The sequence below is a fragment of the Etheostoma cragini genome, chromosome 5 (assembly GCF_013103735.1).
Source record: "Etheostoma cragini isolate CJK2018 chromosome 5, CSU_Ecrag_1.0, whole genome shotgun sequence".
Taxonomy (NCBI): domain Eukaryota; kingdom Metazoa; phylum Chordata; class Actinopteri; order Perciformes; family Percidae; genus Etheostoma; species Etheostoma cragini.
Window position 1 is genome coordinate 15,495,015 of NC_048411.1, and position 19,568 is coordinate 15,514,582.

General features: G+C 43.7%; 1 protein-coding gene and 2 long non-coding RNA genes across 4 annotated transcripts in view; 1 reads left to right on the forward strand and 2 right to left on the reverse strand.

Moving 5' to 3' along the window:
- The window catches only part of LOC117944305, a 17,208-nt gene extending 5,771 nt beyond the window's left edge, over positions 1 to 11,437 (forward strand). The window contains exons 2-3 of one of the 2 annotated variants that reach the window (XR_004656542.1): positions 1,189 to 1,193; positions 11,337 to 11,437. This is a non-coding gene — a long non-coding RNA (uncharacterized LOC117944305). Of the gene's footprint in view, positions 1 to 1,188; positions 1,194 to 6,941; positions 6,952 to 11,336 lie in introns of those variants that run through there. The other variant, XR_004656543.1, reaches the window with a different exon arrangement.
- The window catches only part of fam172a (family with sequence similarity 172 member A), a 155,880-nt gene that overhangs the window by 5,667 nt on the left and 130,645 nt on the right, over positions 1 to 19,568 (reverse strand). The gene's annotated exons all lie outside the window — the stretch shown is intronic.
- Positions 11,402 to 19,318, reverse strand: LOC117944307. Its single transcript, XR_004656545.1, has 3 exons — positions 19,308 to 19,318; positions 14,018 to 14,022; positions 11,402 to 11,535 (listed from the first exon to the last, which is right to left on the reverse strand). It is a non-coding gene; the product is annotated as an uncharacterized LOC117944307 (long non-coding RNA).

A 19,568-nucleotide genomic window follows, 5' to 3' on the forward strand; every position in this document is an offset into this window, starting at 1 on the left:
CACACACACACACACACACACACACACACACACACACACACACACACACACACACACACACACACACACAGAGAAACAGTTGTTATCATTTGTGTGCAAAGAGGTAAGGGAACAGAGGAGGAGACATTCAAGCTGTTAAAAAGGAAACAAGGAAACTCCTCCATAGCTATGGGCCATGCTTTCTTCCCTCCACACCAAACGCTGCATGCTGTTACAAATGGTAATCAGCTCTGATTGTCACAAATTTCAAAACAAACGCTAGGTGACTGAAAAGCCAAAGTGACGCCCCGAGTGATACTCCGACAGAAAGCCTGAATCAAAGCATGCCGACTATAATTAGGTTCCATCTGGGTGACATTATTTAAAGCTGCACCAGTTAATTGCTTGTGTACAAATGGCCTATTTTATTTGAATCAAACTTTTTTTGTGATTCGTAATTACATTGATGTGAAGGGGGCCATATCTCTTTACTTCATTTATAATATAAATACATATTCAAATTATTAAGAGGACTCTGAGGCAGGGGAAATGTAAAGTGATGATACTATACTTTGTGTGAATTCAATTTCTTCAAACAATTATGAGTGCTTAATCAAATATACTGACATGAGGGTTAAACATTTAATCAGCTTCAATTAAAAAAAGGAGATGAACAAGGATATAATCATAAAGCAAAAATTACAAAAACAGAATAACAGGAATGATGCACATGATATTGCATGCCGAAGCAAACATTTTCTCATTTCCTCTTGTCAAAGTTTTCATCAAAAATATAACAGTGTATTTTCTTATCGACTGTAACCTAAGCTTTAGTTTTATCTCGATGTGAGGCTCTTGTAGTGCGGGCCGTGGCGGGCTGTAACCTTAGCCGGGCTGCTGTTTGTGGAAACTATCTGTTGCATGGATCAGCGGTGGCGAATCGTTATCTGTATCCTGGTTGTCAGCCGATCGGATTTCCGCCCCTGACGCTCTCTGATATTAGATGATCTTCCATGGTGTGTGTGAGTATGTGCACAGAGTGCGTGTATTAGTTCCTATTGTTGTGAGGTTGTCCATAAGAGATGCACACGCGCGTACAGTCAGCTATGCGCGTTGTCATCTTGCTTGCCGACATGGGTAGAGGTCAAGAATGTCATCTTGTCCCACGTGGCTGCCTGTCGAAGAGGGTAAGACATGTTGCCACTGGAGACGAGGTCGAAGAGAGCCCAGGCAGGTGACAGCCGGTCAGCCACACTGCAAGTTCAACTCTGTCCTCAGTCAAAAAGCTAATTAAATCTAAATTTACCTCCCCTCCTCCTCAATTTCCACTAAGGGTGAAGAGATCCACGTCACACAAACAAACACTATAACATACATATTATCAGACTTTGTTTATGCTATGCTACGTGTATTCAGTTTTAATAAAATCAACATGGTACTAAGCTTTCACACGTCTACAGGGGCAGGAGAGACACACAAAAGAAAAAAAAACTGAAAAAATACTTAAACAGAGCTCATTTGATCAATCCAGTAATACACTGCTGCTTCTTGAATGCAATTCATTTTTAATGCTCGTCGGTAAGCGGGTTTGCCCAAAACCCCCTCCCTACTTCGTACTGCTTTTAATTACTTTGCTTATTATTGTGTGTTGTTGTTAGACAAAAACAAGGCAGAACTCATTACACAACCAGAGATGAGGAACCTGAATCACTAGCTACAGGGGCCGCTGAGGGGACTCTGTATTTACTTAGATTAAAATGCAAACAGAAGAGAGACATGGAGAAACAAAATCGACTGAAGCCCAGAGTGGAGAATATCACATTAACTTATTGAAACCATCATCCAACGTAAGCTACTTTACATTCCACATAATAATTCCAGGAAGAGTAAAACTTGTGACAACAAGGTTGACACACAAAAGACAGCGCAGCAGTATACTTCTACATTCTACTTCTTTCTCCTTTGGTTCCCTTCCTTCATCTATCCTTCTCTATTTGCTGCCTCCATACCAGGAATATACTGAGTGCTTTTTTATTTTAACGTGAATGAGTGGCCTTGGCCATCATAAAGGACCCTCGCTTTTATAGACTTGAAGCGCAGTATTTACAAGATAACCCTGGTCCAAGGACAACGCAAGCTATTTGATACCAGTGTCAGACTCTCCTCACTCCTCCTCAGTAAAAATTGAAAGCCCAAACATGCCCTCGCCTCTGACAGCACATCTCAATGTCAGTTGTTTAACTCTGCTCTACTGAAATGGGATGAGACACTTTGGAACATGAGCAAGAAAGCTCAGTTGCAACTTTTCTTATTTACTTCCTTTTGTGTGTGTGTGTGTGTGTGTGTGTGTGGGGGGGGGGTATGGGTCATTTTTGGCCTTTATTTTAATAGGAGAGCTAAGACATGAAAAGGTATAAAGAGGGGGGAATGACGAGCTGCAGAGGGCCACAGTTTGGAGTCAACCCTGGCCTGCTGTGCCGAGGAGTAAAGCTCTATATATTGGTGCCACTCTACAAACCAAGCTATCTGGGTGCACTTTTATTCATTTCTTACACTGGAATAATGATGTTAATAAACAATGAAGAAAAATGAATCATTTTCAAAGTGAATTTAAATATTAAAATTGAATATTCAGGTTAGCACCGTATATATGCAGCATGTGAATCAATTGAAGTCAGTAATATTACTTTAATCCAAAACAGGATACAACTATTTAGACATAAAAAGAAATTTGTCAAAAAATATGTAATTTGCTTAAAAGAGAGAGTTTGAATTTATTGTCTGACCACATGGTTTGTTCATAACAAACACATTTATTTGACTACACCAAGAAACACACAATTATGAGAATGTCTCTCCTTATAAACCTTTTGTCTCGTTTCTAGGCAATGAAGGACTAATGTTCACTCCGGCATGTCCAAGATTTACTGGCAGCTGTTGTTTTAAAGATGCATAGGTTCTGTGCATGCACCTGTTGATGCAATGTACGTATGTGAGAGAGAAATACAGGGATAGAGAGATTGAGTGACTGAGTGTGCGTACACATGTGCGTGTATGGAGGGGCCTTGTCAGGAGTGCCACCCAGACATTAGCACTGTAAACAGTGTAGGCCTCCTTCCCTGTCCAGGCCCTTTGTTCCATCTGCACCACCATTGGTCGGGACTTAAATGGCAAACACTCAGGGGCTGCTAGCTCGCCTGACACGGTTTTGTTTTTGGCCTATTGAGGGGCAATGGAGAGCTTCTGTTTCTATGCCCAGGCACAATGTGTCTCAAAAGCAGCATGGCTGAAAAGAGAGGCCCCCACAAAGACTGTCCATTAATGGAGGCACTGCATGCATGCATATGCGCAAGCGCATACACACACTGACACCCACACCCACCCACACACACACACACATGACGTCTGGGCAAGGGTCAGGATAGACAACCTTGCCAAAGACATTGGTGGAGACAGAGCATGCGCAGAAGTGGGTATGCTCATGCACACGGTAATACAGACACACACACACACACACACACACACACACACACAAACACAGTCAAATAACCAAATCTAAGCCAAACTGCACACTCGCTAACACCACTTCACAATACTACATTTGCTTCTCACTCACATAAACACACAACCTCTGCTCCACTTCAACACAAAGAGGTTTGGCGTGTGTTGACACACAAACACACACATTCACATGTATGTGCACACATGTACACACACTCCCTTGCACCTTCAGGACAATAACAGGCATAGAAAACAAACACACACATGCGCACACACACACGCACCTACGCACGCACTTCTACAATATCAGACATACACACATCACTCAGTCACAAAAGAGGTGGAAGAAGAGGAGAGGGGTAAGAGATGCCTCCTTGCACCTGTAAGAAAGACAGGCCACATTCAGAATCAGTTCAGAATAGACAGCTTTAAGTGTGAAGACTGCCATCCAAACAAGGCCATGGCGATCGCACACACCTTACATACATACAGCTTTCCTTTACCAACCAGGTTGAAAAAACTCTACAGAAGAATAGAGCACAGCCGTTTACACCACTGGCACATATTTTTAGCAATGCAAGGTATTACTGCAAAGCAGCTAAAGGCATTATAAATGTGCAGTATGGTAAGGGAATGTACAGTGCTTTAAATGATCCCTCCCTTTTTGATTCTTAATATTCCACCAAATAAATATTCTGCTGTACGTACAGCAATACACTTGCTGTTTTCATTGCTTACTATGAGAAATGAAATGCCGTGTTGCATGTTCTTCACATTGACATCTCTCCATTTGTGCATGGATAGATCTTGAGCATGTGTGTGTATTTCAGGCTTGTTTGATTCTAACAAAACAGAGTGTAAATTGTAATATCCCCACTGGGCATCAATACACAGTATGATTATTATTATTGCAAAATTGGTTCTATTTGGGGACAAAAAGCAGGAGACAGGGTTGATAACCTTATAGCAACAGTAGTCATGACTATCACTTCACCCAGATATCTCTTTTGCACGCAACAAGCTAAAAAAAGAACTGTGTAGTAGAAGCAAATTATTAATAATCTTTACATGGATTCATCAGCAGTGTCAATCTCTAACAAAGCTTTGAAAACATATTAAGTTAGCACAAAGCACTTGCCTTTGGACCTTAGGACTGGGACAACAATACAAAGATCAAACTGGTGGAGCTGCTTAAAACTCCACAAGCATCCTCACATCTACAGTACATGTCCTTGAGGAATCAAGCCCCCTGGTTTTAACCAATCGGCTCGAACAATGAAGCCATTGCGGAAATGCCAGGAACTGCAGGACATCAAGTGGCCACTTGGGGCTGGCTTCAAAAGGGAGTCAATTCCCATAGTACCGCATGTTGCCCAACTTTAGATTTGCAGAATTCAAAATGTTTACAACCTGATACAAAAAACGTGTTTTGTCTCTTTAGCTACGTTCAACCTTGATGACAACTCTTTTAAAAGTTAAAATTATATAATCAGGTTTAAAGTTCTGCATAGTCCCTCTTTGAGTGACAGGTGGTCACAGGAGGTGAGCATTGACTTCAAGTTTCATTCAGCCCACCTCAGCTACATCCACAGCTCCACCACTTGGTCCATTAAATGGCCAATGTCTGGCACCGCCAAGATGGCAGAGCCATCAGGCGTCGCCCACTACGAGCTTCATCTTGGCTCTTCAGAAACCTACGGGTGACGTCACGGAGACTACGTCAACATTTTGTTTTTAACCCAACAGTTTTCCAATGGGGTTAACATCCACAATTTAATCACTGCTTGATTGAACACTTCTCACTGCTTAGTATCACCCATGTGCAGAAGGCGCACACATACAAACAAGGCAATAGTATAGTTGTTGAACATGTGGTATACTAGACTGTAGGATTTCCACCAAATAGGTGCTCTGTAAGAGCCTCATTTTACTTGTTTGTGTCCCAAATACTGCAGATGTACAGTACATGTACGTGTATACATACATACATGTTCCTGCCAGGCATGTATAGAGTGGAGAAGAGAAGAGAGGAGAGGAGAGGAGAGGAGAGGGAGAGGGCTCAGGTGGGAGAGCAGCAGACCAGGGGTTCAGATAAGCAGAGAGTGGGTGTAGAGGGTGGGGCAGGTCTGAAATAGATCACTTAAGGGAACAAAGTGTAATTAATGGGTCGCCACAGATAAGAGGGCGCTGGCCCTATCTGGGAATGTGCTAATGGAGTTGACACACACTCAACGAGATCAGTGGACAACCCCTCTTAATGTGTGTGTACATGTCTGTGCATGTGTGCACGCACGTGCATGGGCGGGTGTGGGTTTTAAGGACACACAGCGGATAAATAGTGGGAGGAAAAGACTGCTAAGGTGACAGGTTAACATGGTTTCCTCCATGACGAAGATCTGCCATCCCCGCAATCAGAGAAAACCCAGAAGGAAACACACACACACAAGATTTTGTTTCTGCTACACACAAACATATCTACGTAAGTCAGCCTCCCTAACTCACGTAGACGTCCAGCCTCACATCAAAACATGAGTGATGTTATTACACTTGGCGAGCCAGCACGCCTTCAGTTGTGGGGATGTGGTTGTTTACGGAGAGATGGAGGAGAAGGAAGCCGCCTGGTCAAGAGAGGGTCAGACTTGAAGTGTTCTAAGAGAAGCAAACTGACACAAACTTCTCGTCAAACTTCCTGCCTGCGTGTGTCCCTGCGTCAGGGGAACCTGGCTGGAGCCAAGGGGCCTGTGCATGTGGATGTGTGTGTGAATATGTGTTGGTTAAATCTCTTGGGTTTGCAGGGACCCACGTGCACTGGGAGAGTGAGATGGCCTGTGATGGACAAGGCAAGACAAGGAGGATTTCCCCTGTTTGTCCGAGGAAGTGCAGCTGGTGCGTCACTCACTCACTCGCTCACTCACTCACTCACTCATTCACTCACTCCCGCACTCCCACACTTCCACTCTCTCTCTCTCACACACACACACACACACAAACACACACAAAGTCTGTCTCTGGGATGGATTTCACCATCCCAGAGACAGGTTAGCATCTGGTTGATTATGTGTGTGTGTGTGTGTGTGTGTGTGTGTGTGTGTGCGTGTGTGTGTGCGCCTCTCTCAGGGTCACAGACTCATTGGACATCAACTTCCGTCTGGTTCAGTCAGACAAGCCAAGGCCACATTGACACACAGCATGACTTAATAGAATAGAGACCCCTGCCTTGGCAAATACAGTACAAGGCTTAGGCATGTGAATAATAAAAAAAACATATCTTACTTCTTTCTGGAAATTAAATATTTAATACCATTACAGTCACCTTGGCAAGTCAATAAATATCAAATTTAGTTAATGTAGCCACAAGTGTTTGACAAGTGTTTGAACTATAGAAAGCTGTGTATTTTGTTGTTATGTGTGTCCTCAACAGCCTGAAAAGTGTGTTTTGTTGTGTGCAAGTGTGTAATGTAGCATCAAGGGGTTAAACAGAGAGGGACGAGACTCTGATCTGTCAGGACAAGGGTGAGAATAGCTTTAGACACTCAAGATACTCTCTCTCACACACACACACACACACACACACACACACACACACACTCTGATGGACAGTCCATTGCTCCCAGCATATCTCTACTTTGTCCTTGGACTGTCTGAATACCACTGGAGGCAAGCACGATTTGAGAGAGCAAGTGGGAACAAGAGACGGAGACAGAGAGAGGGGAAGAAAGAGGAAAATGATAGAGGGAAGGAGAGGGAGAGAAAAGAGGCGCCCCTCAATGACATCTAAAGAGATAACTTACTCTCCAGAGCTTCTTTTCTCTTGCTATCACTTTCCCAGGCAGCGCTTCTTCCACATAAGGCCTCAAGTGTGAGTGTGTGTTAACTCTGCGTGTGAGCATGTGTGTGTATGAATGAGTGACAGTAGTGTATGTGGGAATACAGTGAACGTGAAGGTGAAAAAGGCAAAAGATTTTTGAATCTCAATGAGATGATCTAAAGAGCTATCAAGCATAATGACGTGCATACTGAATACAGCACATTGTATACAATGGCCAGAACAAAATGTTCTGCTTTGTTAGACTTGATGATTGCTGTCAGAGATTATTATTAAACTGGTTTGCATGTTTGTTTGCACCATTTAATTGTATGCATAAAGTTGAACGATGATAATACAAAATAACTGTATGCTGTATATATATATTCATGTTACAATCATTTTGCATGAGGTTGCACTCAGACGGCCGCTTAAGAAATGATGTACAGAGCACAACACAAACAACAGCTGGTTTGTCTCTTGATTGAAAGTTAACTTTGTGAAAACAAAGCATTGGGCCAGCGGCGGGTCACAACAATGTTGAAAACACCCAAACAAAACAGCAGGAAAACACAAAGTGGCCCAACGCTGCCACTATTGTCGGAAATGCTCCCCTTTGTAGGCACAGACAACTGTGGGGAAGAGTTAACCTTTTGATAAACTGCTTCCAGTCCCAGCTGTATGCATTTTTCATCGAAATGTGTGAGTCAGAAAGAGAATAATTATCTCCTCTCGCTTCGCGGAGAGACGTGGGGTTGCAGCCCCCAGTCTAGTCTTCATAAATGAACTAAGTCCTGGAATGAAGCAGCGCTGAGAGAGAAACTGATTTATGCTAATTCATAACGCAAAAACAAAGGAAATGTGCAAACAATGAACAAACTTGTATCTGTAGCAATCACCCAGACCACCAAATGGAGCCCCTGTGTTTCTTTGACGCAGTGTTATTGTTGGTCTGAACATGGCTCAACAGTCCTTGCTCTGCAAGACATTCCTAATCAGTACAAGAACAAAAATGCACACATAGACACAGAAGTTGAGCCGTGTCTGCCAAATGGGGCTAGGTCACCAATCCCTGTTTCAGAGTGGCCACGATCACCACTGGAGGAGACACAATCTACAACCACCCTGGCACAGACAAACATGCATAATGAAAAAATAAAAAACAGAGCACCCTCCCCAACTGAGCTTAAGACCTTTATCTGACAGCATCAGCTAACACCAGATCCACACATAGTCCTGCCCTGACCTTGCAGCACTTCAAGACTAATCAAAATTGTAGCTGGGATCAGAGGTGTGGGTACAACAGGCAGAGAGAGAGTCATTCATTTTGTGCATGTGTGTGTGCGTTCTTTTTTTTGTGTGAGCGTGTGGTTGGGTGGACGAGTTGAGTCAGAGCTTGAGGGAGCGGAGGTCAGGGGAGGCTCTCACCCTCTCAATCCTCCACTATTGACTTGTGAGCACAGAGACGTTGCAGAGCGGTCAACGGCAAATAGAATAAACTGATCAATAACCTTACACTTGTCAGGAGGGACGAAGGCACCTCTAAAAAACAACAACAACACAGCAGCCCAACTTGAAGTATGCAGTGAGAGAACATTGATCAAATCATGTTGAGGCCTGCTAGCCCCGTTCACCCAGTTTTGTCCTCTACTCGTGACGTGTGAGGAGCGCTACTTCTCAAAAACACAGACGGATAATGCTTAGAGAGGGGGGCGGGGGGCGGCGAGAGGAGGTGTCACTGCATTTCAACAACAGGAAGCCATAACTAAGTAGCAAATTAAAACATTTAAGAGAGATAACAGACACATTAGGCAAAAATGGCTTATCCACAGCCTTCAAACAGCATGTAATTAAAGAATGTGATTGAGTATGTGTTTGTATGGAGTTGGCTGAATGTTAAGCCAGGTGATGGAGAAAAGAGAAAGAGAGAGGCAAGAGGTAAAAAAGTCAGCAGAATTGGGAGACTGAGGCAGGGGAAGGAAGAAAGAAGAGGAGAAAAACTACCCTCTGTCATAATTTAAACGAGCTGTAGTCTCCCAACGCTCTGTTTACAATGTATAATTTATGCCTTCCAGTTCAAACACAGCTTTATCTGCACTCAGCTGCTAAGTGATATGATTTCACTTTTTATAGCAGTCCCCCCCCCACCAGTCGTCCAATCCACTACCACCCCCAGTCCCTCTGTAATGCAGGCTGGTGTGATTTTGCACGCCTCATGCACTGACTTTCAACTGTACAGCCCCCGAGGGCTAAAGTAGCATATTAAACCCCTCCCTAACCCCATCCTCTTCCCTCCCTTAAGCAAAACCGCAGCCCTAGACACACACTTAAGCACATGCGTTCTTGCGTGCATGTGCACACATCCACATTCATGCACACCATGCGAAAAGAGAGGGCTGCCTCATATTTTACAGCAGTTAAGTTTCTTTCTGTATTTATTGCTGTATTGGTGAGAGGTTAAGTCCCATTTCACAGCAGTATACTCTGACCTATGATCAGAGCCTTTCTGATGACCCCATGGCTTTGACTGAGTTGCACTAATACATTACTTAGGTTACTCCGGTTTAATGGCACTTTTCATCTGCCACCTCCGCACTTTCCCCACGGTGCACACACATACATTACAGACATTACAGAGATACAGTATATTCAGTATTTATTTATATATATTGTATTGAACATCATACTGGGGGTGGACATTCTGTGTATTGTTTGGTGTCCTAATACACAAAGTGGTTGTCAAGGGTTACACCCTATAATAAAGGCTTAATGGGTTTTGACAGTTTTTCACCATAATGATCAGTGCAGTGAATGCATCATGGGGTCAACAACTCAACCAATGAAAGCATAAACTGTGGGAGGATGAGCACGGACATTATTTCAGTATTAATTAGTACAATTAGTCATTTTGGCGAGTTACAAGAGATCAAATCCAAGTATTTGGATTTAAAAAACCAAACCAAACAAACCTTCTTTTTTCAAATGTGATACTTTTGTTTGCTCATATGCTAGTATATACTGTGTATTTATATTTATATATTACTATAACTAATAAACGCTATGAACCCTGGTCTACTCTCATTACATAATCATGTTACAAATCAATTGATCTGATTTCTGCAAAGTATTACCCCTCTGCTTTTTTTCCTCCAAACCCCTCTCTTCCACTTCCCCACCATTTGCACTATGCATGTTACCGCTCCCTTCTCCCTTCCACTAGCATACCTCTTTTTCTTATTTTCTGCCATCTCCCTCTCTCTTCTTTCCCAGCTATCTGCCATAGCCATGCCATACATAGTATTTGCGCTAGTAGAATATTCCCACTTTGTCTCAAGGGGGAACTGCGTCTTTTTTCTGCTCCACTCATCTATAGTTCGTCTCTTGTATGTTTTCCTTGCTGCCAAAGCTTCCTCTTCCTGCATGCAGCAGGGAGTGTGCTTCGTCTGCTGCTGTCCCATAAGGGACCCTACAGTGCGATGTTACAATCTCCACATCCAGAGGGATCCTCTCTCTATCTCCCTCTCTCTGTCTGCTCTTTTCTCTTTCTCTACAAGATGTTCATGGCCTTATTTTTTTCCTGTCTCTGACTACTTTATTCTCTTATCCCTCTCTTACTTTCTTATCTGACTCCAACGCTTTGACACTTTCCACCTTATGCACTCTCTCCCACTCCCACTATCTCTCTCTCTACCCCAACTGACACTCACACACTTAAAATTACTATTTTTTTCCGGTATTCTTTTCTGACATTGGCTGATCTAGTCTAGTCAAAGAGTTTAGACATGCAGATCCTGGAGAGTTTGGCAAAAATTACATAAAAAGAATTCCAATTTACACTCAACTGTAGCCTGGTTGACACCAGACCCTTATCAGTTGTAACTGAGAGAGGATCTGGGGAAGGTTTATTCACAGCTCATTTCCAAAGGGGCGTCACAGACGGATGCCGCTCAAATGTCTCTGGGCGCGATATGATAGTACTTCAACCAATCAGACCAATGATCCTGGTGACGTATCAGCAACTGATTTTTTAATAGATGGGCTCTGGCTTCAGTGGCCTCCATGTTGAATGTAAACAAAAAGCTACTTGCCATCTCTGCGCTATCGTCATCGTGTAAAGCCTACCTCAACGGTTGTGATTGGTGCCTCGATTTGAAAGAAATGGAAATGGGTTTGAATGGGCTCTTGGCAAGACTAGCTTGCAGAGCAAATCTCAGATTTTCTGGAAGTTCCTCAGGGTTTTCCCAGGCTAACTTAAATGAGGTATAAAATGGAAGTCTTTTGAAAATCTGGTTGAAAGCTTTATCGTCTGCTTAATCCATCTTCAAATATTACACTCTTTGGGGCTCCTTTAATTCTACTGGAACAATGCATGTGGCCCGGAACACAGTAAAGTCTGGAGCTCCACAAGTCCACATACCCCCTTCCGCTAATATACTGAAGAAAGCCTTTAGTCTTCAGTCTCCAGGGCTTTTTGTGTGCTGCTGTTACTGGCCAGCCAACCTACCAGGGATCCCCACCATATGGCTAGGGGCTGTCCTGATCCAGTATCCCTGTAGGGTCCCACTATGATGGGACACCCCATAGATCCTGTACTGGGCACCATGCCCTAGAACACACTCAGCGGTGAAAAACAATACCCCGAACGCACACTCAAGCAACCGGACGTGCACTGCAGATGTGTATATGTGCATTAACAAGAAGGCTTTCTGTCTCAAAAAAGTCTCACAAACTCTTGTATTGATATCACAGGGAGTACTGACGTTGATATAGATAAATGGAGCTAATCAAAATGGACAGTTTAAATTAAACTTACTTCCCTTTCCTCAACCAAACCAACCGTTCTGCCAAAAAAAACACCAACAGGAAATGAGCCGGACCATTAAAAATGGCACACTATGCAACCCTGCAGTGGCAAGGCAAGGCAAGGCAGCTTTATTTGTATAGCACATTTCAGCAACAGGGCAATTCAAAGTGCTTTACACAAAATCATTTGAACAGATAAAACACAGGTACAAACAGTTAAAAATCATAAGCATTAAAAACCGGTAAAACACATGAATAGACAGTTAAAAAATAGACACATAAAACACAAGAATAAAAGTTACAGTGCAGCATAAGAAATTTAAAGAAACGAGCAGTCATTTAAAGAAAGGCAACATCAAAAAGAAAGGTCTTCAACCTTGATTTAAAAGAACCGAGAGTAGCAGCGGACCTGCAGCTTTCTGGCAGTTTGTTCCAGATATGAGGAGCATAGAAACTGAATGCTGCTTCCCCCTGTTTAGATCTGACTCTGGGGACAGAAACTAGACCTGTCCCAGATGACCTGAGAGGTCTGGGTGGTTCATAGTGTAGTAGCAGATCAGAAATGTATTTTGGTCCTAAACCGTTTAGTGATTTATAAACTAGCAAAAGTACTTTTAAATCAATTCTTTGAGGTTTAATATCTTATTTTCTTTTCTAATGATAAATATAAAAAGACAATAAAAACGAGTAAAAGGAACATTTACATTGATTACAATCTAGTATAACACAAAACTAAATCCACTATATACATTTGGGGGTGAGAGAAACGGCAGTGTACTTGGATCACGATTAAAATGTGGTGTGTCTTAACCCCTTTATTACCAGTATTACAAGAAAGTCATCACTTAGACATTAAGTTGGGAACTAAGAACTCAAAACTGCATAGGAACACAGCTTGGATTAGCCACTCACACAAACGTGCCAATACATACATTTACAGGGAAAATACTGAATGTACTTTGGGGACTTAAAAATAAGTAAATCAAGTTTACAGAAAGGTGGAGGGAGATCTTCAGTTTGTAGAAATGCAGAGCTTTGGCTTGACTAGAAAAGATGAGGCGCTGTGTGGGTGAGATTCCCTTGACCTGCCATCTATGGGCAGGGTCTCTGGTTAACATAGAGGCCTCTAAATACACTTCAATATTTTATTTCATTCAACTGAACTTTTTTTTATTTTCGAAAGCTGTTTATTTGCAATGTGATATGGGGGTGGGGGACAGTTATGTGTTTTTGTCCGGGCCATGTGCGTGTGTATGTGCACGTGTATCCCTGTTCTTTTCAATGTGCATTTTGTGACTCTGTCAGTGCTGAAGTGATAGATAAAGAGAGAGAAAGAGAGTGAGCGAGGTCTTTTCAGCATGCATTTTGGCATGTCTGTGAAAGAGACGTGTTAAACTGAAACACAAAGAATGGGATTCGGGTTAAAGCTAATTCACCTCTCTAAATATTGCTCTTGGCTGAGGATGACACGTTTGTCCATGGTGTTCTCACGTGGCCAGAGATGAGCTGGGACACAAAATGTCAGAACCTGATGCCAGTGTGACCAAGAGCAATCACAAGGTGAAGAGGAAGCTGACTGTCTGTCGGCACAAAAGCAGACTTTGACACGACTAGGTAACACAATCCCCCAGTGTAAATGATGAGCACAGAGGGCAGACAGTATTAGTGTGTTGGCTACACACACTGTTGCCAGGCATTTGCAGACATACATACATTCACACACATGCACACACATATCTATTGAGCGATTGATACAGGATGTTTGTTTGGGTGGAACTTGAACCTGTCGGTGCCCCAGGGCCACAGGCAAGCAGGTGTTGGCGTGCACACACGCACGCACACACGCACACACACACACACACACACATACACACACACACACACACACACACACACACACACACACAGATAGTAAGAACACCTGGACACCTGGGCTGGGCTGCACAGCACTGCCAGACTCACAGGAGCTGTCACACACTCCAGGATGAAAGTGACCCTAGAGCTGAGAGGGGCACACCTGTGCCACGGGAGGCCCCCTGTCTGTCGAGGACCCTCTCATAAAAACACTCTGTCTCCGTGACAAAGTTGTAGGCGTTTAATTGGCACTTAAACTCGCACACTGCTAATAAGGGTAACAATAAGTTCTCTCTCAGAAACATCTAAACAAAGGGACAAAAGAGGCTGAAGAGGCAAAGAGGGTTACAGTAATACAGAGGAAGTAAATTTCGCATCATGTTCTGAATAATGCTGCACACTTGTGTGCGCAAACTAGCTGTCTGGCCACCTAACTAGTTCCAGGCTGGTGGCCACAGCTTTGGTAATATTTCTAAGTATGTGTGTCTTTGCAGGGTGGTACAAGGAGCAGCTTTGCACTTTCCGCTGCTATAAGCAATCATCAAAGCCAGTCACACGTACGCATGGGAGCCCAAGTTCCCTGGTTTCTTGCTGGGTCGCCTGGCTCGGGGGAGAGTATGTGTGTTTCAAGGGATCAGGGCATTGTTTGATCATTGCCCAGTATTGTTCAGTCCAGCCATTAAAGGGCACTTTTACCTGTGCGTGTAATTAACAATGATGAGAGAGCAGAGAAAGATGGCAAGAGACAGACAGAAAGAGAAACAGACAGACAAATGCCTGAGATACGCTAAGTCACAGAGACAGAGTGGGGCAGACAGAGATATATATCGAGGGAGTTTGAAACACAGCCACAACAAGAGACAAGAACAATGCAACAACAGAATTGTGAAGCTACAAACCCAGGCTGGGAAGTCCAGATAGATGGGGTGGGGGGAAGGGACAAGGGAGGGCAGTGGGCTTGTGGGTCCTGTCCTGCCCTCGACCTGCAAATGCTGGCACACCCTGTACTGCTGCTGGCTAAATAAAGAGCCCCAGGGTGGGCCGGGCTGGGCGGCAAGAGAAACAGACACAGAGTCGGCATTACCCAGCTAATCTCATTAGGGAGGCAGCCCTGCCAAGCTGCCAGGGGTCAGCCAGAGTGCCACGTCACTCATTGCACCTTTGGCACTCCCTGTGACCTGCAGGCAGGTTTGGGCTGAGACTTATGGCAAGCCAGGGTGACGGGCGATAAGGCTGGATTGGTGGTGAAGGTGGTCAGCGGGCAGTGTTGCTAAAAAGAAGGGGTAAACGCGATCGGCGGAGTTTAAAGTCAGTGAAGCTTAGAGACTGGATGTGTCTGCATGCAGTACTTTCAGATAGAGGTAAGTGGATAAAAAGAAAAACGAGAATGATACAAATGCAAAACAGATATAAAACAAATTAGGGAGAGAGAAAGAGCTAAAGATAGAGTAAGAGCAAGAGAGGGAAAGAAAGATGGAGAAAGACGTAGAAAGAATGGATAAGCAGCTTCCTCCTCTGCAGATTGGTTTAATGTATTTACAGTGGATTGCATCAGGGTGCTATCGTTAAAAGGGCCACCGCCATCTAACAGGGTCATCTGTAGTGTGATGTGCCTCTCATAAAAGTGGATGTTTGTCACTGAGATCTCACACACACACACACACACACACACACACACACACACACACACATACACACACACACACACACACACGGACACACACGGACACAGAGGACAAAGTCACCATGCACACACAGTCAAATCTCATAAGAGCAAAAATATGAGAAGCCAACAGAGTGTCATAAACCCTTGCCGGTTCTTTCCCATGGAGCAGACCCCTACTACCTTCCACCATCTTTTCCTCTCGTTCCCTCTCTCTGTGAACACAGATGAGAGCGGATATGATTCAACTCTAGCTCCCTGTGCTGGGTTGACATTAAGCGACACAAAGGTAAAAAGGTAGGGGTTTACAGCCACGTCAGTCCTGTCAGCACCTTGGCTGCATGCTGCTCCCAGACAGGGTCAGGCATGTTATCTAACATTACCTGCTCAGCATGCCCGACGTCACCAGCTCCACAGAGGAATTTAGTCCTCTCTATCATCTGAAGTTGGGGAATCAAATAAGAACTATTATACATGTCTATCAAGGAAATAAATACACAGCAGATGCCCAATATAATGAACATGCTAACTTACATTATTTTAAGTCTTACAAGACTTTCCACACCCCACACTTTGACTTTAACTATTCGATGGGCAAATATGGACTGTCCAGCCCCTTTTATTGTACATACTCATAGAGATCAGCACTTTATCCTGACTCTCACATGACCTCTGACGGTCAGCACAGAATAAGCAGGATGAGGGCCATGAAGTTCAGAATAGCATAAACAGTGGCGCGCAGTACTACGGACGGAGCTCAGTTGTTTAAAACCTAAATCTCATTAGTGTAACTCCTGATACTGACGAAATACACTGGCTGGGGACACAGAAAGGGAAAGAGGAAGTAAGCCGAGGGCAACATGGAAAGCAGAGGACTTGTCTAAAGCTGCTGGTTTGTGTCTGTGCTGACTAAACAGAGACTTAGTTTTTTGGCTAGAACTAGCAACCAGCTAGTGCCAGTTGACATACTTAGCGGTTTAAAAAACTGAGTCAAAAGGGAAATTAACTCTATCGCCTTTTCTGCTCCGGGGACAAATTTTGGGAGCTGTCTTAGCCCAGTATTTTTAACATTCACGATAGCTGGCTGGCTGATGGGTTAGGTGACTACCCTGATAGTTGTTTGACTGACTGCGTACAGCAGTGTGACTCCCTGGCTAGCTAGCTGACTGGCTGGCCAGCTGCCTAGGCGGGTGGCTGGTTGGTGTGCTGGCTGCTGTCTGGATAATAGCAGAGAGTTTATGTTATTGTTGAGCTCTACTCGACACTGTGAGTGTGTTTGGACGTGCCCTGTAAACTGTGCATAAGAGCATCCACTGCAAATTGAGGCCCTCATCCAAAACCCTCCTAAAATAGTCAGAGATGGAGTTTGGGTAAAGGGGGAGCCAGTAAACTATTGAGAGAAAAGCTCTGAGGGAAAGGTTGAGGGTTCACAGCTGAGTTCAAGCGGGCCATGCACTGCATTGGGCCCCTGGCCAAGACGGAGATCGGGATAAGCGCCTGATGGTTCCACTGTGAAATGGGATCAGAGGAGAGACAGAGGGAGGGATGGTAGGATGGAGGGAGGGCTTATGGGAGACAGAGAGGGAGGGGGTAACTGTATGAATAGGCTAGAGTTGACGTTGAGATTTGAAATTGTTTAACAAGCTGGTGTTGGAATATGCTGCCGGGAGCGGAGCTGACTGAATCGCAGCTGTACAGGGACCATGTTCGGGAAAGAAATTCTTCACTCTACAGTATAAAGATTGCTGGACTAGTGCAATTTGATTAGATTCCTAATTAACCACATATCCTATGCCAGAGGAAATGATCTTCATAGCATCAAAGTAAGGGATAAAAATGATTCCATTTGGACAAATCACATGATGTGACTCTAGTTTCTGTTGTATAATTAACTTACAAAACAATGAAAGTAACAGTGTTGGTGTAAAAGGCCAAAGTGCCTGAGGGCCTATTCCACAGGAGGTGCCAGAGTTTCTAACTAAAAGCTGATCAAACTAACCTTACAGTTACCTCACTGTAAATGTTTTATAGTTGACTAAGAGTGGGAGTGCCCTTATCCTCTCAGCAGGGGAGAGAAAGAGAGAGAGGGGTGTGGAGATAAAAAAAAAGAGTCTTTAGGAAAGCCAAGCTCTCCTGACTAATTTTGGAGGGGTGAACAGTACAGAGTTCAGATTTGTGGCAGAGCACGATTTGCAATAAAAAGTGCATGCACCACTTCAGCAAATATTAACAAGAATTGGAGGTACATGTCATAGCTGGGTTAGGCATAGGGTTATTCATTAGCTACTTAGAAACTGCCACTTTTAGAGACACGGTCAGCTAAAACAATTACTAATGACTGAAAAAATGTTTTTTAAGCATTAAAATGAACTGACAATACTCCAGCAATGGTTGTTTGCAAAGAGTTCTGATGACATCATGAAAAATGTTGAACATAAACCTGTCTGCAAGACATCATATTTTTATAACCTTTAGATACAAACGCCTATTCTTATTACCCATCTTTTATGTGTGTTTCCATGAAGAGAGGATTGCTCGTGACATAGTGTACGTGTACCAGATGTGCATGTTTCAAAACCTTTTTCCGTGCCTACATTGTGTGGAACTCATTACCAGGAAAATCAATGCATGACATTGGTTTATAGCGGATGGCTTCTCATCAACCTAAGACCTCTTTCTGTCCTCTCTAATTTCAAGCTAAGCACAGACACCATAACATATGAACACAGACAAAAACACACAAATCAATACAGAAGGCACAATCATCCTTATGAGCGTGATAAAACACAGCTGAAAACGTGTAAAAGCTTTACGTGCATGTATCTGTGAGTGTGTTTGTGTTTGAGAGACGCAGGCAATACAAATGTGTCTATGAACTTGCACAAGGCAGCATGTGCCTTTGCTTGCATGTAAGCATATTTATGTGATTGTGTATTTATCTAAGCATGCATTTATGTATTTTGTGCTTGTGGGGGAATCTTTGTGGGTGTGTGTGAGTGAGCATGTGTGTTTGCAGCCAGGCGTGTCTGATGAAGATATCAGAGTTAGCAGAGCCAGGGCAGGATCGGAATGTTGAGGAGGACTGGGGGGCTCAACAGGCAGAAAAGAGGATGCTGGCTTCCTGAAATGTACACACACACAAACATCCTCACACACACCCTCCCTCTCTCTGTCATGGCCTCTGCTCCTACTGTATGTGGGGCACGCAGCGTGCTTTAAAGCCAGAACTACAAGGCACACCACTGTCTGCCTGGGGAATTATCTACCTCTACATCACTCTCTTCTCCTTTGCACATCTCTCTCAGCCTCGCTTCTCTGCTCCCTCACTCTCTTCCCTAACTCTGCTCTACAGAAACCCTAAAAGAACTTTTGCTTGCACAGCCTTCCCACAAAAGTGACTCCGTCTCTCTCTCTCTTTCTCTCTTTCTTTCTTTCTCTCTCTCTCTCTCGCTGTCTCTCTCTCTCATAGCCAAAGAGCAGAAGAGATGGCCCATGCTCAAAAGTGATTAATTTTTAATTTCTCACCACTTTTTCATGTTGTGTCAGAGAGAGATGTCAGCAAACAGGAGCCCTGGGGAGGCTAGAGGAAGGAGGAAGAGGGGGTGGTAACAGATGAGGGAAGGGCAGGTGAGCAGAATGAAGAGGAGCAGCGTATAGGAGGGAAGGGAAACAGTCGAGCGGGCTAAAAAAAACAATGTTTACAAGCACTGTCTGAAGAAATAGCTTTTCTACGTTCTAAATACAGCAATGCATCATATGTCTTTTACATGTGATCACCATCAAGCTCATCTCCTGTTACATATAATTTTTATTTCTTCATTTTTTTTTTTTACGCAACACTTCCCGACTTATTCTGAGCCGTTGTGTTTGTGCCACAAGCCGGCTGCGCTGACTGACTCGCTGTTTGGCTCTTGTTGGTGACATGGGAAGTGAAAATAAGCAGAAAATCTAACTGTTCCATAT